A 15,716-nucleotide genomic window follows, 5' to 3' on the forward strand; every position below is an offset into this window, starting at 1 on the left:
TGAGGCTTTGAGTCCTGTGATAATCCTATGATAATCAGTCCTATGATAATCCAGGAAGGGAAACGAGGCTGGAGACTGAATTCAATTGCATGGTCAATGAATCAATTAATCAAGCCTATGTAATGAAATCTCAATAAAAACTCTGAACACTGAAGCCTAAGTGAGCTTCCCTGATTGGCAATACTCTGCATACTGTCATACACCATGTGCAGAAAAGATAACATGTCCTGACCTCATGGGGAAAGGATAACAAAAACTGCGTTTAGGACCCTGCCAGACCTTGCCCTATGTGTCTCTCCTTTTGGTTAGTTCTGATTTGTATCCTTTTGCTACAATAAAACTGTAATTGTGAGTGCAGTGCTTTCTTGAGTTCTGTGAGTCATTCTAGCAATCAAACCTGAGGGAGTAGTGGGAACTTCCAAATTTGTAGCCAGCTGGTCAGAAGTAAGGGTGGCCTGGTGTCTGAAGTAAAAGCAGTCTGTGTAGGATTTGTCTGGCCTAACTCCAGGTTAGCTGGTATCAAAAGTCATTCAGGTATCAACTTTATGCATAATCTAGTCTCATTCATTACACTCTTTATTAATGTATTTTGTGCTATGTTCACAGCATGATAATGTCTGTAGTTCATAGTTCATAAAGGTGAAATCATCATGAGCACAATTCTAGTTTTTTTATTCAGCTATTCCTAATGCCTTCAATGAATAGGCATATGCTTTACACAGACTGTGGCAAGTGCTGGGCCAACCTATAAGAAACTCTCAGTCTTTACAGCCTTTTAGCTAGACTTTGATGTGGTGTTCCCTTTACTCTTTCAAAATTTTATTTCATTTGACATTTTTCTCTGTATTACTAATATAACTAAATGAATTTATCTCTATGTACTTTTTATCCATGACTAATGTTTCATTCTTATCACAGAGTCACAATGAAAATCCTTTACAAGTCTTAAAGGTACAAAGCTCTACCATCAAAGAATCTTAGCAAAACTCATGCTGGGCTCCTGGCACATTTATCTAATCCATCCAACTGTTCTTTGATGGCTTAACATGTGAAACTTCACATTCTCTAGCATTTGAATCAGTAGATCTAACATGACCCATTTCCTTCTTATGCCAAAAATCTGTTTCCTTTATAGGATTTTGATTTAGGTTACAATTGGCAGACATTCTGTTTTATAACAACTAATGTGCCACCCTTCACTTCCTGAACTGCCAACTACATTCTTTCTAACAAAAGATCACAGCCCTCTCTCAAGAAAGAACCTAGGGATTATGTTAGGGGAAAAAAGGCTCAAAAGATTTTATTTGTTCTTTCAGTCAGAGAGCATTTCATGGTCAGTAAAAATAGCTTAAAAACAGCTTGAGGTAGAGCAGGTGTTGTCTTTCAGTTGCCATCATCTACTTTCATACTCTATAAAAGGATGTGTACAACAAAGCGCAAACAATTTTACAGCTAGAAGGTGCTGCTGCTGGGCATAGGTGAACACTGCTGAGAAGCTCACGGTCTCTGTCTCTCGAAGTTCACACTATACACCGTATGTGTAGAGCTAGCAGATATAACTTCTCTTTAAGGTACCTAAGATTCTGTCCAATTTAATTGGCTCAACTTCCTGTGGCTTTGCACAAAATGAGTAAATTCAAAGGGTCTAACACATTACAGATTTGATTTTTTATGGCTTTCCTTCATTATCTCCTATATATGTCTACCACATCAAATTGTTTTAGTAGTTATGAATCTTTAATACATTTCTTTTGCTTTCTTTACAATTGTATCATTGGAGCTCAATGGGGGTATGCAGTCTTCAATTTCTATTGTCATTAATTTTCTACCTGTTAAGGGAAGCTGTGATTTAGCAAGCACTCTGAAAGTATGAGGAATAATAAAATGTTTTGCTATCTCTATCTCTGGTGATCCCATGCTGAAGTCTGACATCTGACATGCTTGGTAATCAGTCATTGCATATTTTTAAACTACCTGAAGAGAAATGTGATGTCTGTGGACGTGCCGGCTATTGCTACTCTTCTAAGCATTTGAAAATAAATTGAGAGGAAATTTAAAATTAACACAGCAGATTGAGTAATGATTTATAAACACCATAAAGCAGTAATTCTTAATTATTTTTAGGCCATGAAAGGATTTCTCTTGAAAATCTTATTAAACCCAAGGATCCTCTCCTCAGAAAGGCAGCACTCATATATATGCTTACTCACAAATGTACTTTCACAGTTTTACAAGTGCTTTTAAGTGTTTCTTGGTTCTCTAGAAACCTATCCATGAATTCTAGTCCACAACACTTGTTTCATGTTAGCTGTATATGTTATATGTAAATATATGTTTATATGTGTGTGCTAATCATACAGACATGTAAACATGTGTATGTTATAATAAAGTGACGTGTATGATATACATTTATATAATATTACAGATTTGCATTATATATTATACAATGTGATGGATTTATGTAATACATATTATCCATGTCATTTTATTATATAACATACATATGTAAGATATAAAATAAAGATTAACTGGGATTCATATACTACAGCCTTCTGGAGAACTAAAAACCCAGAAATATTTATATAAACTTGTTCTGTTCAAGTGAGAAGGTGGGGCTAGGTAGAGAGATATTAACTGAACTTCAGGCTTTTCTCTATTTACTGAAGTTAATACTTATGAAGTTAATATTTTTGAAGTACCACAAAGATACTCAGAGGAACTTAGCTGGGAAAAAATGAAAATTATTGCCTTAACTGTATTAAAGATATCAGATATTAATTAGAATGAGCGTTGGTCAGCTCATATGTAGGTACGGCAAGATTTAGAGAGATGATAATTTTTTGGTTGTACTTCAACCCCAATGCTCCCAACGATCAGAGGTGTGATCACAGAGCAGAGAAGATAACTAACTATAGCAGTAGAGACACCAAAAGAATGTAAAAAAAAAAAAAAAAAAAAAAAAAGAAGTGCTACATAATTTCAGAGGAGAGAGAACTATATGTGAAAATGACATTTAACTCAGCTCTGGAAAGGTTTTCATTTTATACATCTTTGCTTGCTTTTTGAACACACTTTACATATGTAACCATGATATACATCTTTGCTTGCTTTTGGAACATGCTTTACATATGTAACTTGTTACCTGTAAATTCTTCCCTGATAGCTCTACGCTAATTATCACAAGGCCACAGTGCTATTAATATATACTATGCTTTCTTTCATCAAAGTGCTATCTTAATCTGCTTTATAAAATGGAATGAAAACAATAGGATGATAGTTGCTAGTTTTGTGATTACTTAAGAGATAAATGCTAAGTGAACTTTTAAAGATTTATTTTAAGTCCACAGATCTTGAGGCAAACGTTTTTAAATGTTAAAACTCTTATTTAAAAAACACCATGGAACCTCTCTGTACTATTTTCACATCCTGTGAATCTGTATTTCAAAATAAGTTAAAAACAAAAGAAGACAATCCCTGCATATATCTACTGTTCACACATTTGAAAAATATAGATGGTATAAGAAGGCAATACAAGTGTAAAAAATACAAGTTTGCCCATAATATGGAATATAATTACAAAGTGGAATATTATCAAGTATCTTGAAAAAGCAAAAATTTTAAACTGCTTTCTATAAATCTGAAAAATTAATAGAAAAAATCCTTTAAGAGAAAACCAAATACTTAGGAAGTACCTTTAAATAGCCTAACATGTATATATTTGGGAGACAAACAAAATGTTTTAAATAATGATTTTAATATGTGATAATTTCAATTCATTTATAAGTTCTCAGCATAAGTTTCTAAATATTAAAAAAGTGAGCAAAGGGTAAATTGTGTTTGTTTAAAATATAGTATTTAATTATTTACCTAATAATTTCTTTTAGAAAGTGCAGGGTTTAACATAAATTAAAATGAAATCAGTAACTGTTATTAATTAACCAAAAAAATTTAAAGTCCAGTACATATCTAGGTTCCAATGGAAACTGGAAACGTGTATGAGAACGAAAATTTGGAGAGCGTCTGTCTGTGTGTGAGTGAAGCTAACAGGAAAGAGAAAGATCTAGAGGTAGGGTGGGAAACAGAGCCAAGTATCAAGAGAGGGATGGATGGAGGCAGAAAGTGAGACTGATAGAAAGAAGAGTAGCCAGGTAGACTGGGAGATACACAAATAGGAATAGAGAGGTAGGGAGAAAGAGGCACAAAGAAGCAAAGGGAGGGTGAAAGAGGGAGAAGGAAGGGGTAGGGGAGGCAGACAGAAAGAAGAGAGGACGGGCACATAGAGAAACAGACAACAGGAGATGGAAAGATGAACAGAGACTAACAGAAAGGGAGAGAAGGAGGCAGACAGGGAAAGTGAGACAGAGAAAAGGAGTTACAGAGACAGACAGGAAGAGGGAGTCAGATGGGCAGAATAAGAAAGAAAGAGAAGAGAGGAGAGAAGGAGAGAGAGGAGACATTAGGATTGATTCAGTTAGAGAGAGAGAAAAGGACATAGACCCTGAGACACCAGGTAAATGGACAGAAAGGGAGAGAGACTGAGACAAAGTAGGAAAGGTAAACGAAGAGAGGGGGATAGAGGAAGATGGGTGGAGAAAAGAGAGAAACAGAAAGGAGAGACAAATACTCAGAAAGTCAAACAGAAAGAGAAAGGGAGGGAGGAAGAGACAGAAACAAACAGAAAGCTAAAGGAAAGAAGAAAAAATGAAAATGAGAAAAGATATAAAAAAGAAAAAAGTAGAATGTGACAAAGGATGGATAAAAGCAGTTGTGGGCAATTATTGAGAGTATGTGTTGCTTATTTTAATTTGTTTCATAGTTCTCAATATAAAACTTAAAATCAAAAGCTTAAAAAGGAAATGATGGTGAAATTCTCCTGCATTAGGTTGAAACTGTGCATCTGATAAAGGGCCCTAATTTTAATAATAGCTCTTAATATTTTCATGACCCTAATTACTTACACAGTTGGGAATCAGAAATAGACAAAAGAAAAGAGCAATGATATTCAGCATTGATAAAAGGCCATTTAGTGATTTTCCTCCTATCTCTTCTAAAAAGGAGGTAAATTATTTCCTTAGAATAAAATAATTTCATATATGGGGAGGTTTCAAAATATCATAGCAATTCCAAATCCTGTTAAAATTCCAGCTAATTCCAGGTAAAAGCATGTAAAACTCTCAAAAACCTTCCAAATAATTCAGTTACACACTAATGGATATTCTTTAGTTATTCAATATTACCTGTATGGTGAGATTCTAGTTGTGAAGAATCAAAATATCAAGGTATATGTCAAAGTTTTCAGACTATATAACTAGATATTAGATTCACCTTAAAAATTACAGAGTTTGGTTAGCATTTGCTCTCTTTTGCAATGTGATATCTGATTATACTAATCATAACAATGACAGATCTAGGTTTTGCTCTGTTATAAGCACTTTAAAAATTATTCCATCTCTTTTCCAAAAACAGGTAGAAAAAAATTAACCTGAGTTTTGAAAGTTAAGGTTCTTAGTTTCTTAATTTCTAAAAGAAAACAATCTCACTTTCACTGTATTTGTTCCACAATAAAATTTTAAAAACTGAACAAGCCATGCAGCATGTCTATTTCACGATGAATCTGAAAGAGAAGTCATTTTTCCCAACTGACAATTTGTTCTACTATACACAAATACCAATTAGCACACAGGTAAGCCATCCTATCGGCAAGGTACAAAAAGTATTGAGAATTTGAGAGGAAGGGGAGAAGAAATGGGTGATACAGCTGAGAAGTAAATGACTCCTATTCTTTATTCTATCAACCTACACAAATATATCTTTGCAAAAATAAACAAAAACCATTTTAGAAATGCTCTCATTTTGGACATGGTAAGGATTTTGTCACAGATACCTCTGACAAAAATTATGGTACTAAGTGAACATGAATAATTCTTATACTTGATTACACATTGACAAATTTAGTAAATGAATTAAGAGTCACATACCTTCATTGTACTGGTATTTGCTTCATCATATAGAGTTAATGAAGATGTACTTTCCATAGTATCTGTAAACTGATGCTCTGCATTGCTCCTCTACAGAGCTCACCGCAAACACATCTAGCTGATTAGTCAGGCATTAGGAAAGCTCGCTAGAGCAGTCTAAGGCACTTGCTGAGGAGGACTCAGAGACAATAGAAAGTCAACAGCTGTATGTTGTGATGTCAGTAACACTCTAGCCAGTCACCACCCAGAATATCCGAAATGCATCAGAAGCTATATTGAGCTCTTCATTAGCAATTCAGAAGCAATGATGCAAAAGCCCATGAAACTGTGAATGTGCAAAGACTGTCAGGATTTTTGAGATTTTTCGCTATTAAAATATTGTTGTACAATGATGTCTGACCCTACACTGATGAAAAAAGTTCAGATAATTATGTTTCTATAATTCCCTGAAGAACAAAACATAAGGAATCTAGCCACGGTTAATACATCAATTTTTAAATAACTCTTTTTGACACTTCTAATATCACTAATAAAAAGCCTAAAAAAAAAAGGCAATTCGTCACAATAGCTGACTTCCCGTGACAATTTTGCATCTTCCGACTGTCTTTGTCACCAAGAAAGAAAATGCATTAAGAGCACGATTCTTTATTTCTTAAACTGTTTTTGCTAAAATTAAAATGAGCTTGCTCACTCTGGCAAAAGCATTTCTTCTTCATACCAACAGATGGAGATAGCAAAAGAGCTACGATCAGAGGACAATTCTGCCTCGTATCAGATGCTTGTTAGCTACATTAGCTTAAGTGGAGGACTTACAAGAAAAAGAATAAACCAAAACCAAATTTTAAAAAATGTTTAATAACTATGAGAAGACAAAATAAAATGAAGAAAACAGAAAACTAATTGTGTCCATTGGGTAAAACACTGAATAATCAGATAAGTGCTGTTTTTTGGATTCTATTATTGTTTTCTGTAATAGCTGAGTAAAGCATGTGCCTCTGTTTCCCATTTTGTTAAACAAAGATCCTACTTTCCAAAAGCACACAGGAATGCTATAAGGATCCAATCACACAATGCTCATAAATTACCAGTATTATTTGACAATATGTATACTACTAAAAATACTGCACTTTTCTGCCACTAAAACATTAAGTCATCTAGGGTTTATATAACCCTACAGCCTAACAGACCAGTAGTGCTCTTTATATCAGCTTGGTAAACACTAAAAAATACCAACTTTATAGTATAATTTCAAAAGATATTGTTATTGCTTTTACAAAAATAGGTTTTATTTCAGCCCTATAGATTTATGTTAAAAACCCATATAAATCCACAAAATCTTCCCTGACTAGTCAAAAAAAAAAAGTGATAAGAGAGCCAATAACAGTGAGTCTTGTCTGAGAGGTTTCATGCTAATTTACTTAAAATTTCCCCAGTGTGCAATCCTTTACTATGCCCTGCACACCTTTTGGTACTCAGGTTTTTTTTTTTTTTAAAGACAGAGTCTCACTATGTCGCCCTAGGTAGAGTACAGTGGCATCATAGCCCAGAGCAACCTCCAACTCCTGGGCTCAAGTAATCCTCCTGTCTCAGCCTCCCCAGTAGCTAGGTCTATAGACATGTGCCACGAAGCCCAGCTAATTTTTTATTTTTAGTAGAGACCGGGTCTTGTTCTTGCTCAGGCTGGTCTCAAACTCCTAAACTCAAGCAATCCTCCCACCTCGGCCTTCCAGAGTGCTAGGATTATAGGTGTGAGCCACTGCACTCAGCCAGTACTCAGATATTTTTAAGAGGTAAAAATCAAGTGCTAGCCTAAGTACCCATAAAACAAATACCCAAGCTTTCTTTTCCATGCATAGTTTCTGCTGCTATGAAAGGGTGCAAATGCTTTTTCTCAGATAAGAAAATCTTTGTTGCTCATGAGAAACATAATTTCAAGGCATCTTTCCTTAAAAAGTGTAATAGAAACTCTTGTTGTGTAACAGAAAAGTTGATATGCAGAATAATGAAGCAATCCATTTACATTGTGGCAAAAACTAAAATGAATATTTCTACATATGAAATAATTCTATTTCTCTTTAAGTTTTAGAAACTGTTAAGGCCTTATAAATTCAAGTAATTCTGAATTAGTGAAAAATCATAATAAAAAATATCCTAAAATGTAGTTTTATCACTGTCAAGTAGAGGCCTCTCTCTAATTCTGAATGGAAAGGACTTAGCTGTTAATAGTGACCTCCAGCAATAATAAACCTTTAATTTAGGAACAATCTACAATTTGCTATTAAAGACACAGAACCTTAATTTCAATATTCTTTGTAGCTGGTACACCATTAATTATGTGAGTTGACTCTGTCTCTACCCTACAAACATTTAACACAAATAGTGAAACAGATTTAGAAAGCTTTCTGATGATGTTGTGGAACTGTGCTTAAAACATGCTACCAACATCAGGTAACGAAGAAAACTTTCAAAGAATAAATACTCAATAACAGAAACTTGAGTTAATGAGATTTAACTGTACACTTACATCTTAAATCTCGTGCTATATTTCTTAGAATGTCTGGCAACTTCCTCTGCAAAAACAGAAGCATAGGGTTTAACTATAAGGTAAAAAGATAACTCCCAACTGAATCATAGGAACTGGGGCAACTACAGGACTAATATGAGAAATTTAATTGTCTAAATCTAATTACTGACAATGCTGATAAACTTTCTTCTTAATTTTCCTGGTGCCTTAGCTCTTGTGGAACTTTTAAAATACTCGACCTTTAAAGGTGAAAAAACATTTGAACCTCATTCTCTCACATATTTCCTAAGACATTCTAAATAAAAAGAACAAATGATTACTATATCTATGGACCATCTTATAACAAATTTTTTAGAAATTTAACATATCTCTTAGAAGTAGAAAATCAATACTTTGCAACCACTAAGGTAATAACTGATTCTGGCAAGGATCATAAATAGATGACAAAACCTATTAGATGAGACTGTTATTGAACAAGATATTCTTTGGTTACTGATAACTTTTAATTTCAAAGGTATGTTTACAACCAGATTACCTTAACCAAATGATCAAATTTAACCTCACCAGTAATCACACAGGCTAACATTTCACGCTTTTTGATATAATGCAACAGGGGGAAAAAAATCACCTATGCTGTATTCATCCAAAAATATTTAATCTGAATCTAATCACTAGGAAACAATCAGACAAATTCAGACGGTGGAACATTACACAATACAGCTAGCTTAAGCGCTTCAAAAATATCAATATTATGAAAAAAATAAGGAAAAATTACATAAGACTACAGAGACATGTCCACAAACGTAAAGTGTTATATTTGATTAGATTCTGGATTTTTCAAAAGGTTATGGAGGATACTTATGAAACAACTGAGGTAGTATGAATATGGTTAGTATATTAGATGATTATATCTTACAAATGTTAAATTTCTTGGGTGTGATAAAAATACACTAGCCAGAGAGAGAGGGAGAAAAAGGGAGATAGCAAATGTTCTAAAATGTTAAGAACTGGTAAAGCCAGAAAGCTATTTGGGCGTCCACTATATACTATATTTAAACTTTTCTATAAAACCCTTTCCAGAAGGCATCCTTCCATTTTCTAGAGAAAAAGTCCTATTTTTGCCTTAGCACTTTTATTTATTAAGAATTTAGAACATCTTTTAAACTGTGGACAGTACAGTACTTTCATTAGGATTTTTTTTTTTTTTTTACGTTATGGGGAGCAGGCAGACTATTATATAGCAATACCTCTCTAATAGTAAATATACTATTAATACATTCTTCTTTTGAAAACTGCATACAGTACTGTAATTTCAAGTAAAAATGCCTCACTTTGAAGTATAAAAAATAGGATGCAGAGGACATTATCCTGCTAAGGGAGGGTTCTTCCTACTACTCCATGCCAAGCAGTGTGGCAGGGTGGATTTCTGGTCCTCCCCACTCTCCACGTACCCCCTGCCCCAAATGGAGTAACCCAGTCTAGTCTCTCCAAGTGGTATTCTGTGATAGAGTCACACTGTCGACAGCCCAGAGGACACAAAATGACAAAAGCATTTGAACCCTGAAAGTTTTCTCATTCTTTTAAGATTCAGGTGCTTTTACTGAACATAAATTTCTAATAATCTGAAAGGAAGTAAGGAATTCACTTCCTGTGGCCTATTTTTATTTTTCAGCTACAATAACCCCCTCAATAAAAACACAAATATCCAATAACTGTCAATAAATAAAAGTACAAATATTTTGAATCTTGGCTTGGTCAGGATATTTCTAAAGTTGTACTAAAGATAACTTTAGTAATGTGCTTGCTCTCTTTGATTTACGAAATAACAGAATTTTACAGCTGGAAAGCATCTCAGAATCATTCTATCTAGTTCACACCTTATTTTATAGTTCCAGAAACGAAAGCTCAGAAGTAAACCAACAGGATCCCCTGACTGTATTATAGTAGAAAACTGGTTAGTAATCTTAAACTAGTCAATCAGATTCTGTAACAATAGTTTCTACTATACATTACTTGGAAACGGCCCAAACACGAACCTGACCTAACTTACTGGCTTGTTTGCTCTTACAGAATTTGATTAATTGCAAAGATGGAGAATATAAACACAAAGGGATTATGTCCCACATGGGGTGGATTCCTTTTACCTTGTGAACCATGAAGTTCATTCCTAGACTGTTTTTCCCCCATGTCCTGTCATAATGAGTCTCCACATGTCTTTTTACTTATATTTACATGTCACGCAGTATTTAGCATGTGCTACACACCTGAGATTTTCACCCTTAAGTGAAAATACTTTATGACTTAAGTGTTTTCCTGTCTGATTAATACGTATGTGCAGTTACATTAAAAAAATGTATTGAGTGTTTCAGTGCTTTTCACCTAAGATTAATGTTAATACACTTTATAAATCTGCTACCAATATGTCATAAAAACATATCATATGTATTATGCCAGGTAGTAAGTAGTTTGAGACTAATAATTTAATTAGTCCTCATGACAACAACTCTGAAATTCAGAGATATTATTATCTTTATCTTAAAGTTGAAAAGACAGAAGTATAAATAGATTAAGTGATTTGTCCTGGGAAATCACTTAGACCCAAAATGTGAGGCTAGATTTAAATTCTACAGCCTTTACTCTTAATTAGTACACGATTCCATCTCTACGTAGAAATTAAGGTTAAACAAATACTGGCTCAATTATAAAAGACTTTCAGAAAAAGTTAAGAGTATAAAGTGGAGAGATTTTAAAAAGGAGGGAATAAATCAAGGGCTAGGGAATATACAGTTACAAAGCACTCATCCATTATCTCATTTAATACTTTCAATTCTGAGCAAAAATTCACTTTGCCAAGATAATTTGATATCAAGGTTTAGTGTCAACAAAATTCTTGTGGATCTAAATTGAGGATAAAGAGGCAGAGAAATTAAGAAAGTAAACTGGGAGAGTCTTGTAATAGTTTAGATATAAGGTGACATTGGTTAGAGTCAGAATGTTAGTTGGGAAAGAAAAACAAAGACAACGGAGAAACACTTCAAGGCAAAACTCAAAAAGTTACAAATGACTGACGAAAGAGAAAGCTAAATTAATGATAATGCAAACACTCTAAAACCTGGATAATTAAAAGAATGTCAGTGCCACTAGAAGTAGTAGTAGAGAAGTTTGGCATGGGAAACTGGCATGATGCAAAGTTTATTAATTTCTTATCTACCCACCAAAGGCAAGCAGTAAGCAAATAAACAACCCCAACTCACTCTCCTTGACTCAACAAAGAGGAAAGATTCTAGAGTGGTGAGGAAAGATTGAGATATTTTCCAGTTAGTCAGATGAACTGAATCAACATTCCACAACCAAAGGGGTATCCAAAGTTCCAGCCTCAGACACTCCACAGATAATTACAGAAATAAGGGTTAAGGGTCAGATGAAATGTTCCACAGGCAAGAAATGAAGTTGGAGTCATGAGCATAAGGCAGGATTCACCAGAATTCCCCTGCTATGGATCTAAAGGCAAACAAGATAAACATTACCCTCAAGAATCTTACACTCCACTTTCTAAATACAGTATATCTCTGGACTCCATCCCCATTAACTGTACCTTAATATAGGCAACCATTATTTCCTGCTTGCATTTCCCCAAGAGGCTTCTTACTGGTCTCTAGCCTTTAAAATGATCTTGCCTCCTTCTAATTTATTCTTTATACCACAGATGGTGGTTTAAGATATAAACATTATTATTATTATACGGTAATAAATGCTAGGACAGGGTAACTAAATGAAACTACGAAAGTATCTAAGCGGTCTTTAAAAGTCAGACTTGGAGGGTCAAGGAACATTTTGTGGAAGCAGTAATATTTAAGCTATCTTTTGTAGGATATTAGCCAGGCAAAGGAGTAAGACAAAAATTGGAGGAGAAAGAACAATATGAGCAAGACCCAAAAAGCATTAGGATGAATGAATTTGAAAGTAGCTCAGCAAAACCAGAGCTTCAAGTTCAAGGTAAGGGTTAATGAAGACAATCAAGGGAGTGACATGAACAGATTTTTCACATAAAGGGTGCCAGCTGATGTCAACTGAATGAATGAACCCTCTAAAGGAGAGTACATAAAGAGAATAAGCAAGAAGTTCATGGTTGACTCCTGGGGAATAAGAATAAATTCTATTTAGAATAAATTCCAATAATATTACAATAAAAATATCTATAATAAATAGAAGTATCTCCTGTGAATCTATCAGTCTTAATTTAAATAGTGACAGTCCTGATAGCAATGGTTACTGTGTTATCAAAATGAATCTGGTTTCTGAGTTTTCAGGTAACAAGAGTTTAGGAAGCAACAGACACCTGGTACCTTGAAACCTTTACCTATTTTAAAAAACTTTTTATTTGGAAATAATTTTAGACTTGGAGAAAAGTTGCAAAAATACCCCAGATTTCCTGCATATAATCCATTCTACTTCCCCTAATGATAGCATGTTACACAATTACAGTACAATTACTGAAATCAGAAAATTAACATTGATACTCTATTACCTAAACTACAGATGATGTTTAAATTCCTTAAGCAAATTTCTCCAGTTTCATGATTAGATTAAGCTCACGCATTTTTGGCAAGAATACCACAGAAGTCAAAACTATGCCTTTCTCAGTACGTCCTCTCTGAGTATACATGATGGTAACATGTCTCATTACCAGTGATTTTTACTTTTCTTGGTTAGGGTAGTGTCTGCCATGTTTCTCCTATACAGTTATCATTATTCTCTTTGTAATTCATAAGCATCTTGTGGGGAGGTATTTTGTGACCTTTGAAAACATATTGCTTCTCATCATAATTTCACTAATTATAATACCCATTGATAGTTCTTGCATGCAATATTTATTACAGTGGTATTTGTTTAATGGTGATTTTTATTTCCTTCTTTTTATATTAATTGGAATTCCATTGTAAGGAAAAGTTGTCCTTCCTAACCATCTATCTATCCATCTCTCTATTGATCTAACTGAAAGCTTGTATATGTGTTTTACTCTTTGGGTTATAATTCAATACCCTTATTATTTTGTTTCTCAAATTATAGCAGTTTTGGCCATTGAAAGGTCCTCCAGATTGGCTCCTGCATCCTTTCAACACACTCCCATCATTTTTTGAATTACTTTCTGGCACCTGGCACCACATGATGGCACAACTTGTATTTTTCCTGCCCAAGCCCAGACTCGACCATTTCTCCAAAAATCCATGGCTCCTTTTATTGGAGAATAGTATTTAGAGAAGATCTGAGTACTAATGTGCTCATTGTGACTAGAGTCTCATGCTCTTTGGCTCTCTCAGGACAGAGCTAGGACATGCATATATGTACAGTACACTAACAGACATATCCATGCATCTATATATTTATTTTTGCATTTAAACATCTATATATATATATTAAAGACTATGACTTCATATGGCTACCTCCAACTCCAGTCAAAGAAAACATGGTTCATACTAGCCTACTCCTATTTTAACCTATAACTTCTTTATCCAACAGTGAGAAATTTGACTTTTATTATCTACAATATATTTACTTATTTTACTATACACAAAAGGCAGTTTCAGAATTCCTAACCAATACCTCTGCGATAAACACATTTCCTACTTAGAATATATTTGTTCCTTTTTTTTTTTTGCCTTTTTGTATTTAGTCTTAGAATACATAATCAGCTGGGTGTGATGGCACATGCCTGTAATTCCAGCTACTTGGGAGGTGGGAGTTTGTCTTGAGTCCAGGACTTTAAGACCTGCCTGAGTAACATAGGGATAACTCCCCCACCACCAGAAAAACCAAAATACTGTTTTCCAAAGTTACTTAGCTCTCTTCTTCCCCATTCAAGTCAGTGTTATTCACTGACTTCAGAACTCAGTCCATAACTTAGTTTATAAGTTTCATTTGTTAGTGTTTGTATTCTATTTGGGTTCCTTTCTCCCTATCCCCCAATATCCAGGTTGATTTTATTTATTTTTGGAGGCTATGTGAAAAATTGCCAGGTTTCTAAGAGTCAAAGTAATACAAAAAATATAGTCGAAGAAGTGCCACTCCCTTCTCACCTCTACTATCTCATTCCAATTACCCCCAATCTTTCTACCCCATTCTTGCTCAACTTTAGTTTCTAGTTTATTATTCCTCTATTTCTTTTACACACATCAGCAGGTACATGTGCCTGTATTTCCCTTTTTACATGAAGAGCAGCATACCACAGATATTCTTTGTACTTTACTTATTTCTTCTAATTGCACCATGACAGTTCATCATGACAGTCCTCATTCTTATAGCAGCACAATATTGTGTGGCTATCCCATCATTTATTCAATTATTCTCCTGTATGGGTATTTAGGCTATGTGGAATATTTTGCAATTACACACACTCCTAAATGAACAAACTTGTGCATACAGAGTATATCTTTAGAGAAGATTCCTAAAAGAGGGATTTTTGGGTCAAAAGATAAGTGTATATGTATTAATAAATTTGTTAGGTATTGCTCTTCAGAAGGGTTATGCCAATGTGCATTTCCACCAGCAGTGCATGAGGATGCCTATTCCCATAGTCTTGCAACAGAATGTGCTGTCATTCTTTTTAATTTTCTCCAATCTGGTAGATGAGGAATGGTATCTTAGTGCTGTTTTAATAGGTATTCCTCTGAATGAGCTTAAAATTTTTTCATGGTTTAGGTCCATTATTTTTATTGTTTGAGAATTGTCTATTTATGTCTTTTCCTCATTTTTCTATCAAGTCTTGGTCCTTTGTTCCTCAGTTTTATTTGTCCTTTAATTATTAGGCATTCTTTATATATTAGGAATATTGGCCTTTGCCTGTAGTATAGGTTGAAAACATTTCCCCCCAGTTTGTCAGCTTGTCTTTTTGACTTTTTTCATGGTAGTTTTTGCCATGTGAAATTTTATTTTTATGTAGTCACATTTTTAAACTTTTTCTTTTATAGCTTCTGTATTTTGAGTCATATAAAAAAGTCTTTTCCATACACAAAGGTCAAAGAAGAAAATCCATGTTTTCTTTTGTATTTATATAATCTCTCCCTCTCTTTAAACTAGATCCTTAATCCATTTGGAGTTTGTTGTGGGGTTTTGGTAACAGCTTTACTGAGATATAATTCATATATCATACATTCATCTATTTAAAGTGTCAAATTCAGTGCCTTTTAGTGTATTCACACAGTTGTGCAACCATC

The 15,716-nt window shown here is 34.2% G+C and overlaps 1 protein-coding gene across 2 annotated transcripts in view; it reads right to left on the reverse strand.

Moving 5' to 3' along the window:
* The window catches only part of R3HDM1 (R3H domain containing 1), a 177,406-nt gene that overhangs the window by 126,528 nt on the left and 35,162 nt on the right, over window positions 1–15,716 (reverse strand). The window contains exon 1 of one of the 2 annotated variants that reach the window (XM_069458869.1): window positions 5,979–6,136. The exons of the other annotated variant lie outside the window; for it this stretch is intronic. The gene's annotated coding sequence lies outside the window, so the exon portion shown is untranslated. Of the gene's footprint in view, window positions 1–5,978; window positions 6,137–15,716 lie in introns of those variants that run through there. 2 annotated transcript variants of the gene reach the window in all.

Source organism: Eulemur rufifrons, chromosome 1 (assembly GCF_041146395.1).
Source record: "Eulemur rufifrons isolate Redbay chromosome 1, OSU_ERuf_1, whole genome shotgun sequence".
Classification (NCBI taxonomy): Eukaryota; Metazoa; Chordata; class Mammalia; order Primates; family Lemuridae; genus Eulemur; species Eulemur rufifrons.